We start from the raw sequence: 19,217 nt of genomic DNA, 5'->3' as shown, positions 1-19,217 counted from the left end.
AACAAATGGCCTTGTGCCATAATGCGAAGGAACAACTGTGTTTGGACATATAGCATGTAAAATATGTAGTCTCTTTTGGATGTTGGGCCTTTTTTATGCTCCAAGAGACCTCAAACCCCAATTTAATGTGCTTTTATACATACTTTGTATGGTATTTTTATTTATTTTTTAATTTTTTTTCAGACATATTTGCCTTCGTTTCAAGGGAAAGGTTGCATTTCAGGGTTGATGTGCTCAGTTATACAACAAACTGTTGTGACATTCTAAAACTCTAAAGGAGTGTTTATATTTTTTCATCCCCATTGGTCAGCTACACTGTTCAGATATTTATTCATTGGCTATAGCTGAAGAGAAGTTTCTGTATACTCTTGGGGCACTTTTTCATAGTTGACACTATATGTGTTGAGATTGATATTTGTGTAATACTGTGTTGCACTTTACACTTTGATGACAACTTTGTGGTCCTACTAAGCATTACTTGCATTTTGTGCATATGTGTTTTAAAAAGGACAAATGTGTAATGTGTTTGACCAAAAGCTGTGTTGGTTGCCATAAAGGTAATACTTTATTAAATTTATACAATAAAGCATTAAAAAAAAAACATTGGATTTTGAATTTTTGAAAAATATTTTCAGCCAACTTAAAATTTTGATTTAAGCTTTATTAAACAAACTAAAATTTCATTTTAGAGTCACTACAAAAAGTAATTTACACTAAACCACATTATTAGGTTAGCAAAGAGCAATATTTTACTTTTGGGTTATGCAAATTATTGGGGTGGAAAAACTGAAAACTTTAAGTTGAAATGTCTTAATTTTAAGTTGGATTAATGCAAAAATTTTATTTGACAACAATTAATTTATTAAGTGCATGTAACTTAAATCAGTTGTGTTAATCTAATGTATTAACTTCATTTCAAAGAACTTAATTAAATTTGGTGTTACCAATTGAAATTATTCAATTAAGTTGGTTCAACTATTTTCTTTTTTCAGTGTAGACCCCTTCAATTTTTATGGTAACCAGGATCTAGACTTTGTTGAACCGTATGCAATATGAAGACAACATGTAGTATTTAAGTGACCAAGTAGTATTTGGATAAAAGTTACTGAATAGTGTTGAAATAAACTGAAAAAATTGAAGGATTAAAATATTCCAGGAACTCAACTTACTCCATCTGAACATGTTTCAATCGTGTTTTATGAACACAAAATGCACAGGTTTACTAAATATGAAAAGGTTGTGTTGATTTAACTCAGTTGTTTAAGTTTCTGCCAATGCAAAACATTTGTGTGCAACCAGTGTCCACTATTGAGTCAAGTAAATCTAACATGTTTTTTTTTAGTGCAAAAAGGCAAAAACGAGTTACGATACCTGTATTCCTACACAATATTGTCCCGGGAGGGAGAAAAACTTTCTGGTGAAGTTTTGGTTGATTTTTGGGTTTTTCTTGACACTAGGTTGATTTTATCAGTGAGGTTTGGATTGTTTTCTTTCTCTAAGAGAGAGAAAGATGGTTTTATGCTTGGACATGTTTGCAATGGGCCCCAGTATTTGTTATTATATGAGTATTTTATTGGTTACGTTTGTTTTTGCTTTTGTTACAGTGCACTGAAATAAGAAAATCTGAGAGGTGTGATCCACCGGTGGTGATATTTTGGTATTTTGTGAGTTCCTGATTTAACAAATCAGCTATTTAATCCAGGCCTGAGAGATTGAACTTTAAAGCGCTATAAAATATTCTTACTGAAAACAGTCGCAAAGTATTTTTCTCCATGATTATAATGGGCTTGGGAGAAATTCACTTATATGGGACATTGATCACATGAGAAGTCCTGAGCCTAAAAGGATTGCAGCGAGTCAATCCAGTCCAAAAAACAAGGAACTGTTTTCCTTTAAAATGATGACGTCATCTTGCTGGTGATGGAGGCTCGAATAGGTTGCGCGTGAGACTCCATTATCAGCAATATCTGGTATGAATGTGTGTGGATGTATGCATGTGACTGGACTGTGATGGACTGACGACTAAAAGTTTTAACTGACTTGATACTGAGACAAAAACGGTACTGACTTTAGAATTAGTAAATGTGCACAAACAATTCACCCAGCCTGTAAAAGAAGGGTGGATGTTTTGTCTTGCTTTGTTTTGTTTTTGCAAGAACAGAAGGATGACAGAGACTAAAGGGGGAGGCTGTAGCTTCACATGAGTGTGAACTGCAGACTTAATCCCCCGTGGAGTAGTCATTTTGCTTTTCTACCTTTAAAAGCCGGAGAACAGCCAAATGGCTGGTAGGCTTTTAGCTAAGCTTTAGCTTCAGCCAAGTGGAAGCTAAATTGGCTAGTCATTCATATGTATATTAGGTTGTTACCTGGGAATTCTGGAGGGAGGGGAGTGGGGGTGTGTGATTGAGGGGGTGGGGGAGCTGCTAAAAGCTGTGAACTTACTTCCTTTTGTGTTTCATCTTGAAGCATTCTCAATCATCCAGGGAAATAAATCTCCAAAAGTCACCAACTTGGAGTGTTTCAGTTTGCCATCTTAGGGAGAAATCAACACACATGGGTGTAGGTCCTTTGTTGCTGAGATTTATTGATGAAAACAGTATAAAAAACCAACCATTTGCACACATATTTACAAATAATAATAAAAAGTGAGTGAATACATTTCAACATTTTCAGCAATCACTCACAATCCTGGCACTGCCATGGTATCTGTAGTCTGCATTTACCACATGTGTATCTGTAGCAGTGAACACATCGCACATTGGCATGATTGTTCTTGCATTTGTGTTTGACCTGACACGTGGCTCTTTTTCCAGGGCTAGGTGTGGAGGGTTGTGTCCAAAGCAACTGCCTTCTTCGCAGCTACATGAGAGTGAGCCAACTCTGTTGCAAGTGCCACCAGGAAGTCCACCCGTCTTTCCTTCGTCCCGGTGCATGCTCGATACAGCACATGTGCATTCAGTGCTGCCATGTCAATCATGTTATAAAACACGGCAACTGGCCAGCGCCGTGTTCCTTTGCGGACAGTGTACTCCCGAACCATCTGGTCCATCACATCCACGCCACACTTTATTTTGTTGTAAAGGGTGACAGTGTTTGGCTTCCTTTTGGTAGTGTTATCAGTCTGAACCACGCTGTGCATGCTGCTAAGAATATAGACTGTCTTCTTCCGTTTGGCCGCACACCGTCAGCGTGGCAGCAGAGGTTGAAAACACCTAAGAAATAAGATAAATTGTTATTTCCATAGCCCTTTTACACACAATGAAACACATAAACATAGAACCACAAAAGACCTGCAACATACCTGAGTGGTGAATTCATTGCGATCTGTCTGTCTAGTGGATTGAGGAATTTCCCTGCAAATCTTGTTGACTGTGCCGAGGATGGTGGTTTTCCGTCTAAGAAGTTTTTGCGCAAGTGAAAGCGATGTGAAAAAATTGTCCGTGGTAACATTTCTGCCCTTGTCTAGGAATGGTTCCATCAGCCTCATTACTACATTTTCAGAAAGTCTCTCCCCAGTGGGATGATTGGGGTCCTTGCCAAGATATGGGAAGACATTGCAAATGTACTTGGATTTTAGGTCGCAAGCCACCCAAAACTTGATCCCAAACTTGTCAGGTTTACTTGCAATATACTGCAGGAAACAGCACCGAGTCTTTGATGGGAAAAGCTGTTCAGCAACGGTGATATGTAGACCAGGGTTGTAGCAAGTGATGCAGTTGGTGACAAATGATCCCCACACACTGGAAATTGCAGCGAACTTATCAGTCTTTGCTCGATCACAGCGGGTGGACTTGTCATCAAAGCGTAGGTGTTGCATGATGTCTTGGAAGCGGTTTCGTGCCATAGTTCCAATTATCTGTGGGTTTCCCAGGTTTGCTGACCAGCAGTCATTTACAGATGGAACCCTGTAAACCCCCCGCAAGATGACAATTGCAATAAATGCCATTAGTTCAGGGAGGTCCATGAACCAATGAACATGCTCCGTTTGCTGTGCATGTTGAATAGTCCATTCTTGAATGCTACGAAGCATGTCAAGAGTGATGAAACACAAGAAGCTATGAAGGCGACTCGAGATACTTCTCCTGGCCTTAGCCATTGGTTCTCCATCTGCAGTGTACGCTTCTATTGGGGTGAAAGGGAGACAGGTCCCCACATGTTCTTCACGCCACACTGTGCCATCTTTCGTTGTCTCAGTCCCCAAACAAGCTCTCTTTTTCGGTGGAGAAGCAGTCTCCTCATCTGCAGTGTGAACAAATTCACATTGTGAGCAATGGGAAGGTCAAACAAAATCACAAATGCATGCATAGATACTAATTATAATTCCAGTATCTCCTCCTCTGTATCAGAATAATGTCTGAAATATCTTACTTACTAACTACATCCACTTACTTGTTTGAAATGAAAAAGGAAATAACATGAAATGAAACTAACCAGAAGACTGATCAGACGGCTCTGAGTCCGAATCCGGCTGAACTTCTAGGTCTTCTCCATCCGAGTCACAAGGGTCGACTTCCGTCAGGATCATTTCCAAGGCCTGCTGAGTGGTGAGTCTTCTCTGCATTTTCTTTCCTTGGAGAGGAGGTCCGTACGCCACATAATTCTTCAGGGCAATGAAGGATTAGGCTAAGTGCAGTGAGATTGTATCATATATATACCCTTGATCACAATTGATCAAGAGCATAATCGCTTGCAGTGTCGCTAAGCGGGGTGTGACGGGTTGCAGTGTTATTTGTTATTTGTGGCATCAATCAGACCACTGGTACAATAAAAGCATAATCGCTTGCAGTGTCGCTAAGCGGGGTGTGACGGGTTGCAGTGTTATTTGTGGCATCAATCAGAGCACTGGTCTTTGATAAATATGCTTTTATTATACCAGTGGTCTGATTGATGCCACAATGGACGACTGATCAATGGTCCATTGTGGCATCAATCAGACCACTGGTATAATAAAAGCATAATCACAACTGATAAGTTCGCTGCAATTTCCAGTGTGTGGGGATCATTTGTCACCAACTATGGAAATAACAATTTATCTTATTTCTTAGGTGTTTTCAACCTCTGCATCCACGCTGACGGCGTATGCGGCCAAACGGAAGAAGACAGTCTATATTCTTAGCAGCATGCACAGCGTGGTTCAGACTGATAACACTACCAAAAGGAAGCCAAACACTGTCACCCTTTACAACAAAATAAAGTGTGGCGTGGATGTGATGGACCAGATGGTTCGGGAGTACACTGTCCGCAGAGGAACACAGCGCTGGCCAGTTGCCGTGTTTTATAACATGCAAGAACAATCATGCCACTGTGCGATGTGTTCACTGCTACAGATACACATGTGGTAAATGCAGACTACAGATACCATGGCAGTGCCAGGATTGTGAGTGATTGCTGAAAATGTTGAAATGTATTCACTCACTTTTTATTATTATTTGTAAAAATGTGTGCAAATGGTTGGTTTTTTATACTGTTTTCATCAATAAATCTCAGCAACAAAGGACCTACACCCATGTGTGTTGATTTCTCCCTAAGATGGCAAACTGAAACACTCCAAGTTGGTGACTTTTGGAGATTTATTTCCCTGGATGATTGAGAATGCTTCAAGATGAAACACAAAAGGAAGTAAGTTCACAGCTTTTAGCAGCTCCCCCACCCCCTCAATCACACACCCCCACTCCCCTCCCTCCAGAATTCCCAGGTAACAACCTAATATACATATGAATGACTAGCCAATTTAGCTTCCACTTGGCTGAAGCTAAAGCTTAGCTAAAAGCCTACCAGCCATTTGGCTGCTTTCCGGCTTTTAAAGGTTGAAAGGTAGAAGCCTGGCAGTGCTAGTGTTTTAACCCTGTGGTTGCTAATTTTGAGTTACTGAGGTCTGCATTAAGAAAATTGTGTTTTAGTAGCTGTGTTTCGATTAATGTATCACATTATATTGTTGGGAATGTTAAATGCTAAAGTGAAGAAGAGGTTTGATTTCACTCATGACTGAACATGTTATTATTAACCATAGCAGGCCACTGTAAAGAGTCAATTAACTTTTATAGAGGTAAAAAAAAAAAAAAAGCAAGCCAAAAAACCCTCTATTTAGGTCTATGAATAACAGGGGAATGATAGACTTGTCACACTCAAAATGGAGATATGTAATAATAAACACTGGTCCCCGTCTTTTAGGTGCTTTCTTGAAATAGTCAGAAATTTAAAAGTAGAATAGAACCGACAGGGGCATGTGCTGAGAGGTGGTGCTGAACAAGAACAAGAGCAAAATAAAGAAAAATTATTGTGTTTAGCTTTGAGAAATTCAAATTAAAATGTACCATTACACTCAGAGGATTAATATGAAATTCGATATATGCTAATTTTGTATGAAAGTACATGACTGATAACTGTTCTGTCCTGAGCTTTTGTTTTTACAGCACCCACTTGACCACACCAACAGTTTCTCGCCACCAACAGGGAGGAATATCATCAACACTGGGAAAGGTAAGCCCCGAAGGGGGTGATGACACCATAACTTTCACTTATGGTCAAATTCTCAAAATTTGACCCCTAACTTGAAAATTCTTCAAACATTTAGAGACAGAGTGGATAAACATAATGTCGCAAACCACATAAGGATGGAGCATTTGAATCGATAAGATGGTGAAATAACACGCAGTAAAATGTTGATCATGTTGATTATGTTTATTCCAGTGTGCAGAGCAAGGTTATTATTATTAACGAAAACAAATGAAATAACAAAAACTAAACTGAAAAAACACTTTCATTAACGAAAATAAAATTTAAAAAAAAGGAAAACCAACTAAAACTGTAATGATTGTTCACAAAACTAACTAAACTGAACTGAATTTATAGCAAAAATTTGTTTAGTTTCATTGATGTGTGCGTGTGCTACAATAGTCAAGTCAAGGCAGTACGTTAGTCAAGTCTTCTGTGTTGCTGCTCTGTCTACGCGCAGAATCATGTCAGGAAAAGTTGGGAGAAAGTGCCAGAGTCCAATTTGGGATTACTTTGAATATGACTGTGTTTTCGATAAAGCAATTGTCTTGTAGTGCAAAGAGACAAATTATGAGGGACATTTCTAAAGGGGAAAAAATCCCACAAATCTTAAAGTGCACTTGAAAAGCTCACACAAGCAGGCTAACCTAGCTTACCTTGAGAAGGTAAGGGAGCACACTCAACCCTCATCCCCAGAAAACAGAAGCTAACCCCAGGCAAGGCAGTGTGATGCATCCCGAGACAACAGGACTGGGACATCTACATAACTGTGTGAGTCAATTGCCTTCACAAAGTTTATCAATTCACTTGAACCAAAATTAGGAACACCCGGTGCTGTAAGAGTTAATAGTCTCAATACCCGAGGATAAGCAGAAGAGCATGACTGATATGATGAAACTGGGATTTTGTTACACTTAATTATTGCAAACACAACTACAGTGGGGCAAAAAAGTATTTAGTCAGCCACCGATTGTGCAAGTTCCCCCACCTAAAATGATGACAGAGGTCAGTAATTTGCACCAGAGGTACACTTCAACTGTGAGAGACAGAATGTGAAAAAAAATCCATGAATCCACATGGTAGGATTTGTAAAGAATTTATTTGTAAATCAGGGTGGAAAATAAGTATTTGGTCAATAACAAAAATACAACTCAATACTTTGTAACATAACCTTTGTTGGCAATAACAGTGGTCAAACGTTTACTATAGGTCTTTACCAGGTTTGCACACACAGTAGCTGGTATTTTGGCCCATTCCTCCATGCAGATCTTCTCGAGAGCAGTGATGTTTTGGGGCTGTCGCCGAGCAACACGGACTTTCAACTCCCGCCACAGATTTTCTATGGGGTTGAGGTCTGGAGACTGGCTAGGCCACTCCAGGACTTTCAAATGCTTCTTATGGAGCCACTCCTTTGTTGCCCGGGCGGTGTGTTTTGGATCATTGTCATGTTGGAAGACCCAGCCTCGTTTCATCTTCAAAGTTCTCACTGATGGAAGGAGGTTTTGGCTCAAAATCTCACGATACATGGCCCCATTCATTCTGTCCTTAACACAGATCAGTCGTCCTGTTCCCTTGACAGAAAAACAGCCCCATAGCATGATGTTTCCACCCCCATGCTTCACAGTAGGTATGGTGTTCTTGGGATGCAACTCAGTATTCTTCTTCCTCCAAACACGACGAGTTGAGTTTATACCAAAAAGTTCTACTTTGGTTTCATCTGACCACATGACATTCTCCCAATCCTCTGCTGTATCATCCATGTGCTCTCTGGCAAACTTCAGACGGGCCTGGACATGCACTGGCTTCAGCAGCGGAACACGTCTGGCACTGCAGGATTTGATTCCCTGCTGTTGTAGTGTGTTACTGATGGTGACCTTTGTTACTTTGGTCCCAGCTCTCTGCAGGTCATTCACCAGGTCCCCCCGTGTGGTTCTGGGATCTTTGCTCACCGTTCTCATGATCATTTTGACCCCACGGGATGAGATCTTGCGTGGAGCCCCAGATCGAGGGAGATTATCAGTGGTCTTGTATGTCTTCCATTTTCTGATGATTGCTCCCACAGTTGATTTTTTCACACCAAGTTGCTTGCCTATTGTTGATTCACTCTTCCCAGTCTGGTGCAGGTCTACAATACTTTTCCTGGTGTCCTTCGAAAGCTCTTTGGTCTTGGCCATGGCGGAGTTTGGAGTCTGACTGTTTGAGGCTGTGGACAGGTGTCTTTTATACAGATGATGAGTTCAAACAGGTGCCATTCATACAGGTAACGAGTGGGGGACAGAAAAGCTTCTTACAGAAGACGTTACAGGTCTCTGAGAGCCAGAGATTTTCCTTGTTTGAGGTGACCAAATACTTATTTTCCACCCTAATTTACAAATAAATTCTTTACAAATCCTACCATGTGAATTCATGGATTTTTTTTTTCACATTCTGTCTCTCACAGTTGAAGTGTACCTCTGGTGCAAATTACTGACCTCTGTCATCATTTTAAGTGGGGGAACTTGCACAATCGGTGGCTGACTAAATACTTTTTTGCCCCACTGTAAAACTAAACTGAAACTAATCAAAACTAGACTAAACGGAAACTAAGGATTTTCAAAAAATAAAAACTAAACTAAACTAGCAAACAATTGGTAAAAACTAATTAGAAACGGATATAAAATTGAAAATCTGAAGTCGAAGCTAAATAGAAATAAAAACTAATGAAAATTGCAAAACTATTAAAACCCTGGTGCAGAGATTGGCAAATCTGACCAGGAAATGTTATAAAATGGATTGTCGGAACAGTCAGCGTTAAAGTCACCTTCGACAGTCCAGACTAAAATGGTGTTGAACATCTTCAGGGCGGAAAAGGGTTGGTGTGACCAAGGTGTGGTTTGGCTTGTTGTATGTATATTTCAAGATCATATGGCTCTGGATGGATCAGTTACCAGGGCATGGAAGGAGGACAGACTCATTAAATGAGGAGAAGGAATTTCCTGGGATTGGAAATCCTCTGGGTGAGTGGTTGACTAAAAGCATGCATAAAATAAAAGCTATTTTTTGTTATTGATTGGTAATAGATTGATAATTGGCCACATTTACACCTGCATTGACTTGTTGTGGACGTAGTCTACTTCATGTTTAAGCACTCTAATTAACAGATTGAAAATAGTGACATTAAAGAAAGAATATGCAGCGCCACCCTGTCAGATGCCAGTGACGGTGGGGCTCAGTGATGAATCAGGTGAGCTGGATTCATGGCTAAATCAAGACAAAGATTCCCTGCTGTGGTCAGTAAGGGAAAAGCAAGGGGAAATAAAATTTAAAAGAGGCATTTATAAACGTTTATGTGTCAAGTTTATAAATGGGATAGAAGGGGGTGTTTTACTGTTATTTTAGCATCAGCATTATTGTTACATCAGAATCATATAACAAGTATTGCATTGATCATTTATTGAAGCTTTTGACATTATACTAATATTTGTGTTCCAGTGATTGTTATAACCTCAGGTTAATCTTCTATTTACAGGTGTCAGGATAATCATATGATCTTTCATTGCAGGTGTAGCCATGATCATTTTTAGACATATTGCAGTTTGTTGCTCATTATAGAGTTGTGCTCAAGTTAATAAGGGTTAAAAGCTACAGTCAGCGCGATGTTTGGCTGATCTATGGACTGGAGTGACTTCGAGCATAGAAGGCCGCACGCGCTTACATAACACTGATATCATGCTTTTCTTGGTGATCTTTTATTCAGTTATATCTTTTGCTAAGTTTTAAGTAGTGGCAGTAAATTAAACGACATTCATTTAATATTACATACCTGATTCAGAGCATTACACACAGATCAACTTAACAATCTGCAAAACCTTGTAGCTGCAATATTGTGTCTCCATAAGGGACAGTTGGCTCCAGGAGATAAGTGGGAGTCAGTGCCTGTCCTCGAGAAGGAGAGAATATTCCTTTGCTGTGTCAAAAGTAGTCAACAGGTCCATATTGAAGTGAAGTTCATATTATTACAGGTTTTGTTTCTTGGCAATTCTGCGGACGCAGGCTCTGGGCGGAGCCAGGAGTTGAACAGATCTAACATGACAATTAAATTGGTTTCATTCCCTGGCACAGGCTGACAGGACTGGAGCAACGACAGTCCTGTCAAGAGACAGTCTGATACTTTCTAAGATATGAGGTCACTAACCTTTTCTTTTAATTTTCTAGCTCCGTTGATTTGACACATGGGAATGTGTCAAAAAAGGGGGGGAGTTGAGTGTTAACATCAAACAAGGGGTATATGAACATTTTTATGACTTCATTTGTGTTTTAATAACTTAGGTATGGTAAAGCTTAAGCTAATAGTGGTTTCTGGACTTTTATAGAGAATCAGTGAGAAGCATAAATCATTATTTCCATGTTTAAGCATTAATCATTGAAATGAACTGAATAGCGTTTAGAAGATAAAATGCCTGTGTTCATGAGAAGCTGAGTACCACACTGGAGAGGAAACCGTGGGACAGTAGGCGGAAGCAAACACATGATTTTTGGGGGGGCAAATGTTAGGATTAAAAATGGCTAATTTGTTTTTGATGTCTTTTGTTAAAATGAGTGGTTTTAATAATTTTCAGACACACCTTGCAAATGTGCTTATAATGAGTTGGCACTCGGCCTTTTGAAGGTCATAAGCTTCGTTCGGCGTGATGGTCCGGACTGATAAAGTGTAGGAAATGCCTTGAGTGCAGAGGGCTAAATGCATACACGCATACACACACATAGGATATGATTAGAATAAGTCCCTGGGACATTCTGAATATTCTAAACCAATTCTGAATCACCAGAAGGTCAGTAGATCACAACATTAGATTATTAGAGCTAGGAAGAGAGGTGTTTTGGTTTTCTGTCTCTTACAGAGAAAGGAACAGACACCAGACGAGGTAACAGATATACGAGGATCCTTTGCAGCAGAGACAGACACAGTGACTGCCGAGACACCAACTGGGTTCAAGTGTCATGGTGTTTGGGCTCCGATTAGTCACCTCAAAAGGATGGATCCCATAAACACAGCAACAACCATGAAGGGGTTGGCGGAAATCCAGGAACACCAGACCAACGAGGTTCGAGAGGCTCTTGGGCAAAAGGGGGGCACGTTCCTGTTCCTTTTTCTGGGGGATACACAGGACACATAGGACCCAAGGATACACAGATCGTTGTTTGAAATCGGGGCAGAATAATCCCCTGATCTGTGCAACGACTGAAGGGTTGTCTAACCCCTGAGGTTGAAGAAAGAAGAGCAGAGGATCACCCAACTGGAAGACACTGGTAGCTGCAGCAATAAAATAAAGGCTAAAAGCTCCTTGGACAGAGGTTCTAGTCTGAGTACGTCTGAAGGGTATAAGGTAGCACCAAAATAAAGCTGTGGGAGAACTGGGGAGTGTCATCTGTACCTGCTATTGTTGTAATAATAGTTTTTCTTGCATCTGAACTGCGCAAACACAGAGGTCATCTCACATATGGTTCACCCAACAGGGGGACAAAGGGCCTCAGGAGTGAGAAGAAATGAACCCGGCCACACTGGATTACAGGGTGTAGGTGAGCTCTTTATTCTAAAGAGCTCATCAGGGGAAGTGTGAGATTATAATATTATTTTATGCCATGTTATACCCCTAATTAAAGATTGTGAATTATTATGTAGTCTTAGTTTGCATTATTCTCCTGAATTAGAAGAAGGTGATAACTATTGCATTTGTTAAACTGATTAACATTACATTAGACTGCTGATTTATTGTAAATGAATGATATTGTTATATGATGCATTATACTGCTGAGTTATAAGAAATACTGTTCGCAGAAAGTCATCGCCTTATTTGTCTGAGTAGAAGAGAACAGAATATACTGGAGTTTTCTGCCCCATCTCAGCAGGAGCAGATAAACAGGGAGCCAAGGTCGTAGCTTAGGCACTGTGTGAGAGAAAGAATGTGAATGTTTAGGCTTTTATGATTAGGTGGGGGCCACTAGAGGCTATAAGAGGTTGATCAATGCTCCACCATTTTGAGATCTGATGCTGTCTGAGTACGGTGTCCATCTCCCACGCGTGTGATCATTAAAATCATTGTTTGACTTAACCCGGCCGGACCAGTGTTGTTCTTTTGGTTTTTCCTCTTGTATCCATCCCCAATATTTGAATCCGTAACACTGCCTTACAACAAGAGCAGTGCACATTGAAATTGCACACACTTTGGACACTGATTCATGTCTGAACGCCATCAGACGCTTTGTGTGCAGAAGAGGTCAGGTATCTGTCATTCGTTCAGATAATGTCACCAACCTAGTCGCTGCTGAACAGGAGTTACGCGAAGCCATTCAAGAGTGGAATCAGTCAAAGATTCTAGATTGTCTCAAAAGGGAATCCAGTGGGTATTTAACCCACCCGCTGGTTCTCACTTTGGAGGGATATGGGAAAGGCAGATCAGAACAGTGAGGAAGGTCCTGAGGTCTATACTGAAGGAACAGTTGGTCAATGATGAAGGTTTACTGACACTAATGTGTGAAGTGGAGTCAGTACTAAATGACAGACCGCTGACTACAGTAACAGATGATCCAACAGACCTGGAACCACTGACACCTAACCACTTGCTACTGATGAAGAAAAAGCCGGGTTTGCCTCCTGGACTTTTCAGAAAGGAAGACTCATACTCCCGCCGCCGTTGGAAGCAAGTGCAATATCTTGCTGACTTGTTTTGGAAGAGGTGGGTGTGCGAGTACTTGCCTATGCTTCAAGAGCGTCAAAGGTGGACTCAGGTCAGAAGAAACGTAACTGTTGGGGACATTGTAATGGTGGTCGACGAGTCAGCGCCAAGAAGCTCGTGGATGTTGGGGAGAGTTCTTCGTGTCATTCCAGATGCTAAGGGTTGTAGGAGTGTTTAGCTTATTTTAGAGTTTAGAAATGTGTTATTATAGAATGTAAAACTATTGTAGAGACACTGACACTGCCCTTAATATAATAAAGGCCTCATTGTGTTGTGAACTTAGGAGTAGATTGTAGGAGACCCCTCCCCCACTTGAGCTGTGAAAGTAAAACAGAGAGGAGTTAATGCTGAGTGGAATTTCCCCAGAGGATGTTGGGGGTCTCAACATTTGTAACTGGATAACTGTGATCTGGAAGGGAGATGGGTTTTTATGACCTCTAGGGAGTCACCTACCCCCACAGTATTTTAACTGTTACACACACACATCCACACGCACACTCACTCATGTGCACTCACACATACACACAGGTATGCGTACACAGTCACACACGAGCACTCACATAGACACGTGGGAACGCGCACATGCAGGCATTCATGTGCTCGTGCACATAGACACAGACAGAGTTTGCAGCACATCGTGGGGGGTGTTATGATGGGGACGCCTCTATAAAGCTGGCTGTAATGAACAAAGGGGTGAAGATTTGGAGAGGGACACCGGCCTCGTCTTCCCTTCTAGAAGTGCATGCTTAAATGGGGATAAATGAAGAAGAGTAAAGATAAATGAAGATGAGTAAAGATGAGTAAAGATGAATAAAGGTTTTGTGAAAATGACTACTGAGTCTGGTGCCATCTCTGGATGCTCGAGGAATAAAAAGAACCGGGGTAAAACTGATTTCGCAACAGGGTCTGGTGCGGCGTGTGATCATCAAGACAAAGACTAACACCTTGGAAAGACCCATTGACAAGCTATGCTTGATCTGTGAGAATGTGATGTAACTTGGAATGAGAAAATACAGTATATGTTGTGGTCGGTTACAGGTTTTGTGAAAGATAATTTGAATGACCATGTGTGATACAGGAAGTGTTAATGTTATTTGGCTCTTTTGTAAGTGTTCGCTAATTGTCAGTCTTCACGCCCTCCAATTAGGGGGCTGGAAATGTTAGAGCCAATCTATAGAGAAATATTTTTGATACTGTTTCAGTTATTATGTTACATGTTTGATTTTGTATAATATGTTGTTAGAGAATAAATGCTGCGCGTTTAATTTGCGTCGGGTAAGAAAACATTACAGCGCAGGTGTGGTAGCAGGTTAGAGTGAGCCAGGATGGCAATGGAAATGTGCACTGTAGCAGCAAATAGTTTTTTGACCGTGACATCTTTTGTTTGTATGTACGAGTCAGAAATAAATCTGAACAGCTCACATTAAGAAGTGGAAGAATTATTTTTTCAAAGCTTGGGACAGAAATTCGCCACTACAATGGGTTTAAAAACATAAACAACCGTAGGATACGCATTTGCATGATAAGGTGGGGCCAGGTTTCACAATGAACTCACCCGAAACTCTGGCTGATTGGGACCCACACCCAGTTTCACACCTTGGCCCAGGCGATTAGAGGATCATCAGGGGGTCCTTTTGTCCCTCTGTGGGGGGATACTCCCATTAGGTTTATATCTGGGACTCTCCACCATTTGACCTTAGAACTGAAGAAGCTTCTCGGATGAGAGGTGAAACGTCTTCAAGTAACTTAAAGAAGTCCAGACGCTTTTCTTTGCAAGCTCCTTTAGCTAACAGCTACAATAAGCATAAAAGTTACTGTACGGTTATCATTTGTTAAAATGACGCTTGTTCCTATACTTGTTCCTATACATTTATTACCAACCTGAGAGTTTATCTGCTGGCAGGGCTGGACTGGGACAAAAAATCGGCTCGGGCATTTTGACTAGAGACCGGCCCACCAAAAATGTGACGTCATTCAGGGGTAAAAACGCAAAGGATTCTGGGAACTTGTAGCACATGCAGGCTTTCAATTGAACTCAGTTACACAGCAATAAAAAGAAACACAAAAATTGGCAAGAAGCTGTTGTATTATTAACTGCAATAGCCGGTATTGTGCCAAAAAGTGATTGTCTGCAAAAAACTGATTGCTCGTATTTAAATTGCTATAAGTAACTTGTTGGGCTATAATATGTGAAACATATGTCAAATGCATCCCTCATGGATGACATAAAGTCATCTCTCCATCTCTCTCTCCTGCTCTTTTATTTCTCTCTCTTGCTCCATCTCTCTCTGCTGCTCTTCTGTCTCCTCTGTCACAGACTTCTCCACTTTTGATGATAAATCAGCCTGGTGCAACATGTAAGGATTGGCACAATTTGTTAAGATTTTGAGGAGTTTGAGAAACTAACCTTAAGCATAAAATAAAATTTACTATCAGTAACTTCATAGCACCCGCCCAGCAGTATATAAACTCTGTCATGCTAGCTAGTACGCAGTACCAGTTATTCTAAGCGACTGTAAAAAGTCAGCACAACGAAAACAAACTAAAACTAAACTTGGTTTATATCTGACACAGATAGACACAGGTGACACAGGTCATAACTTCTTACCTGAAGTTCAGTTCCTCTGCCACTATGACCGGCGGCCTCGGGTCTCTCCTCCTCTTGCCTCCCCTTTCCCTTATCCACCTGCTGGCTTCCACCACTTGCTGATGTTGCTAAATCTGTGGAAGCTATGCCATAGCTACTACCAAGCAATTCAGTTATTTTTACACATTTGGCAGCATCTGCCTGAAGGGCTTGTTTCTTTTTGGCCCTAATTTTTTCTGCACCTCCTTTCCTTTTTTTGTTCTCCATTTTCTTTAGTTCGTCCATAAGATTGCTAAACAAGGGGGAGGGTGCATCCGACCTCCTCGGCTGTAATTGGTCCAGCCCAGAGTTGATCATGACCAATTGGCCAATCCAACACCTTTCATTATTTATACCCTTCCAAAAAAAAAAAAAAAATCAATCGGCCCATAAAAACAAAAAGTCGCCAGCGGCCCAGTGGGCATGGCCAGTCCAGCTATGTCCGCTGGTCATTCGATATGACGAATGACCTCTGAAGTCTTAATTCAGCTCAAGACGCTGTAGATTCCCGTCAGTAACACTTTCGGTTCGCTAGTAAAACGTAGTTCTATTAGTCTGCGCTCATTACCCATTACTCTTGCACCAGAACTGTGTAATGTAAGTCCCAAAAAACTGATATTTGGAACTGAAATTGAATTGTAGAACTGAAACGGAATGGTGAGAAGTGAATGTGAAATTATTCGAGAGCTAAATTTTTAAAGGATAGAATACAGTTTCAAAGCAAATGAATTCATTTTCAAAATATAAAATTCAATTTCAATTTAGTGATGATCATTTTCAAACCAATAAATTGAATTTAGCTTCTGCACCACACAAGCAATTGATCTCTCTCTGGCTGTGTCTCTGACATATCTAACTAGTACATGAAGGCACAAACAGGTGTCCGAGCAGCACGCACATGGGGAAGGACACTTGACCTTATTGGATCAGACCAGTCAATGATTGGTTGCCCAGTGTATCTAACTCTAAATGACAAATCCCTGCCTCCACACCACTCCATTTATCCACACATTAATCTAACTTATATTTATATGATTTTTGTCTGTATTTACTATATTTAATTGCTTTTTATCAAAATTCATTCCCATTGCGGAATGAGTACTTCTAATCACAATAGTATCAATATATTTTTAACACTAGGTTACACTAATCCTGTCCTTCTCCATGTGTTCTGGTATCTCTATCACTCTCTGGAGATTGTTCTTGGAGACACAGCAGATCTTGTTGCAACAGAACCTGTGGATGTGCCATCTTCAAGGAGCTGGATTACCTGTGCAACGCAAATAGATTACTTGTAATATCTCATGCTAGCAGTAGTGACAAGGATGATAACATAAAGCAAAACTAGATGCTTTTGTTTTTATGGCTCATTAAAAACCATTTGTTACAGAACTCAAATTTGTATAACCAACTGTTAGAAATTACAAACATTTTTTAATTTTGTGTCTTAACTGAAAGTTTTAATTGTAAAACAAAATCTATTAATTTAATTTGTCTGTCTTTTAATTTGTCATTCAGTATTGTTTAAATGGGTTAAATATTACATAAAATAATATTTATATATAAACAACAGCAGCAGTAGATCGTTTTTATTTTTAAATGTTTTTCATTTTAAAATAAATATAGCAAAACATGGCATTATTAAACAAAGCAAAGGTAACATTCAGTGTAATTCTTTCAGTGAAAATATATGTTAAACATAACAAAAAAACGTATTGTGGCGTGTTCGGAGCAGCTAGTTGTCTCCCATCATGCTTCAGGAGCATGTGTTGCCAGTTAAGATGTAAAACTGTGTATTTGCATTTGTTTTTGCTACGTAACTCTTACGACCATTCCTGTTGATATTCATGTTTAAATTCACTGATAGTTGTTGTTAATTGGGGAAGATGACACATGAACTCATGTGTGGGGTTGCTGGCCCTCTGGGAACAGTGTGAACTGTTCAATAAAGAGCTCACCCTTCCTGCTTGGGGTGGAATAACTGGCTCAAGCTCTGAGTGGGTTTTCTGTTGTTAAGATTCCTCAGCTTGCCACATTATGTCATTTCAATTTATCGGACTTGTATGAAAATTTAGTGTAGCTTGATTAAAGAAAATATCTGTTTTTGTACATGATGGTAATCAGAACCAGAATACTTTATTAACTAAATTAAATAATACTATATATTATAAAGTTACAAAATATTAAAAAAAACAACAACACACAAATAAAGACAGTTAGCTCTAATAATAAATATCCCAGTATATTACATAAAATTAGCTTATATATTCCCCTCTTGCCCTCTTCTAGCTTGTGTACTCTAATTACCGCAAGGGCTGAATAATCTGTTTTCTGTAAAACACAAGAAAAAAGCTCATATACAAGTAAAATGATTATGTTTTGAAATTAATTTTCATAGAATTTGATTAGTGTGCCTACACCTGGAGCATTGGTCAGATTTACATGATAAAAGTTGAAAAAAATACTCTTAGCTGAGAGCTAAACTCCTACATCAAGATGAAACTATCTAATGATAAAAAACACAGGAACTTGCTGCTGAATGAAGGCATTAATGCCACCACATAATAAGTAATGATCCCATCAGCATCAAAGGCGTTTCCTGGGCATTTAATGTTTTATAAGGGTGAGTTTCTGGAACAATAAATTTAAAGGTCACAATAGGAATACACTGTCAGTTAATGTTTCAGTCATCTATAGGACATTGGAATTAAAAAAAAAAACTCAAGAAAAAAAGTAGAAACAAAAAACCGAGGTAAAGCAGCTTTAAAGTTGGATTTATGCCTCATGAATAACAAAGGTCAGAGAACTGCTGGTTGGTCATGGATTCAGCCCCCTGAGTCTGAGTACAGTCAGTTGCCCATAGACATTGCCTGATGAGTGCTAATGACTAAATAGAGCGCACCTCTATGTAATCTAATGTAAGTACAAATACAGCTGCTCTGTGACGGCCTCAGAGGTTGTCTAAGAGAATATTGGGAACAACAACACCATGAAGTCCAAAGAACACACCAGACAGGTCAGGGATAAAGTTATTGAGAAATTTAAAGCAGGCTTAGGCTACAAAAAGATTTCCCAAGCCTTGAACATCCAGCACTGTTCAAGTGATCAGTCAGAAATGAAAGGAGTATGGCACAACTGTAAACCTACAAAGACAAGGACGTCCACCTAAACTCACAGGCCGAACAAGGAGAGCGCTGATCAGAAATGCAGCCACGAGGCCCATGGTGACTCTGGACAAGCTGCAGAGATCTACAGCTCAGGTGGGGGAATCTGTCCATAGGACAACTATTAGTCGTGCACTGCACAACGTTGGCCTTTATGGAAGAGTGGCAAGAAGAAAGCCATTGTTAACAGGAAACCATAAGAAGTCCCGTTTGCAG

Source organism: Maylandia zebra, linkage group LG11 (assembly GCF_041146795.1).
Source record: "Maylandia zebra isolate NMK-2024a linkage group LG11, Mzebra_GT3a, whole genome shotgun sequence".
In the NCBI taxonomy this organism is placed as follows: domain Eukaryota; kingdom Metazoa; phylum Chordata; class Actinopteri; order Cichliformes; family Cichlidae; genus Maylandia; species Maylandia zebra.
The sequence above is the reverse complement of the archived record's forward strand: the minus strand, read 5'-3'. Positions refer to the sequence as shown.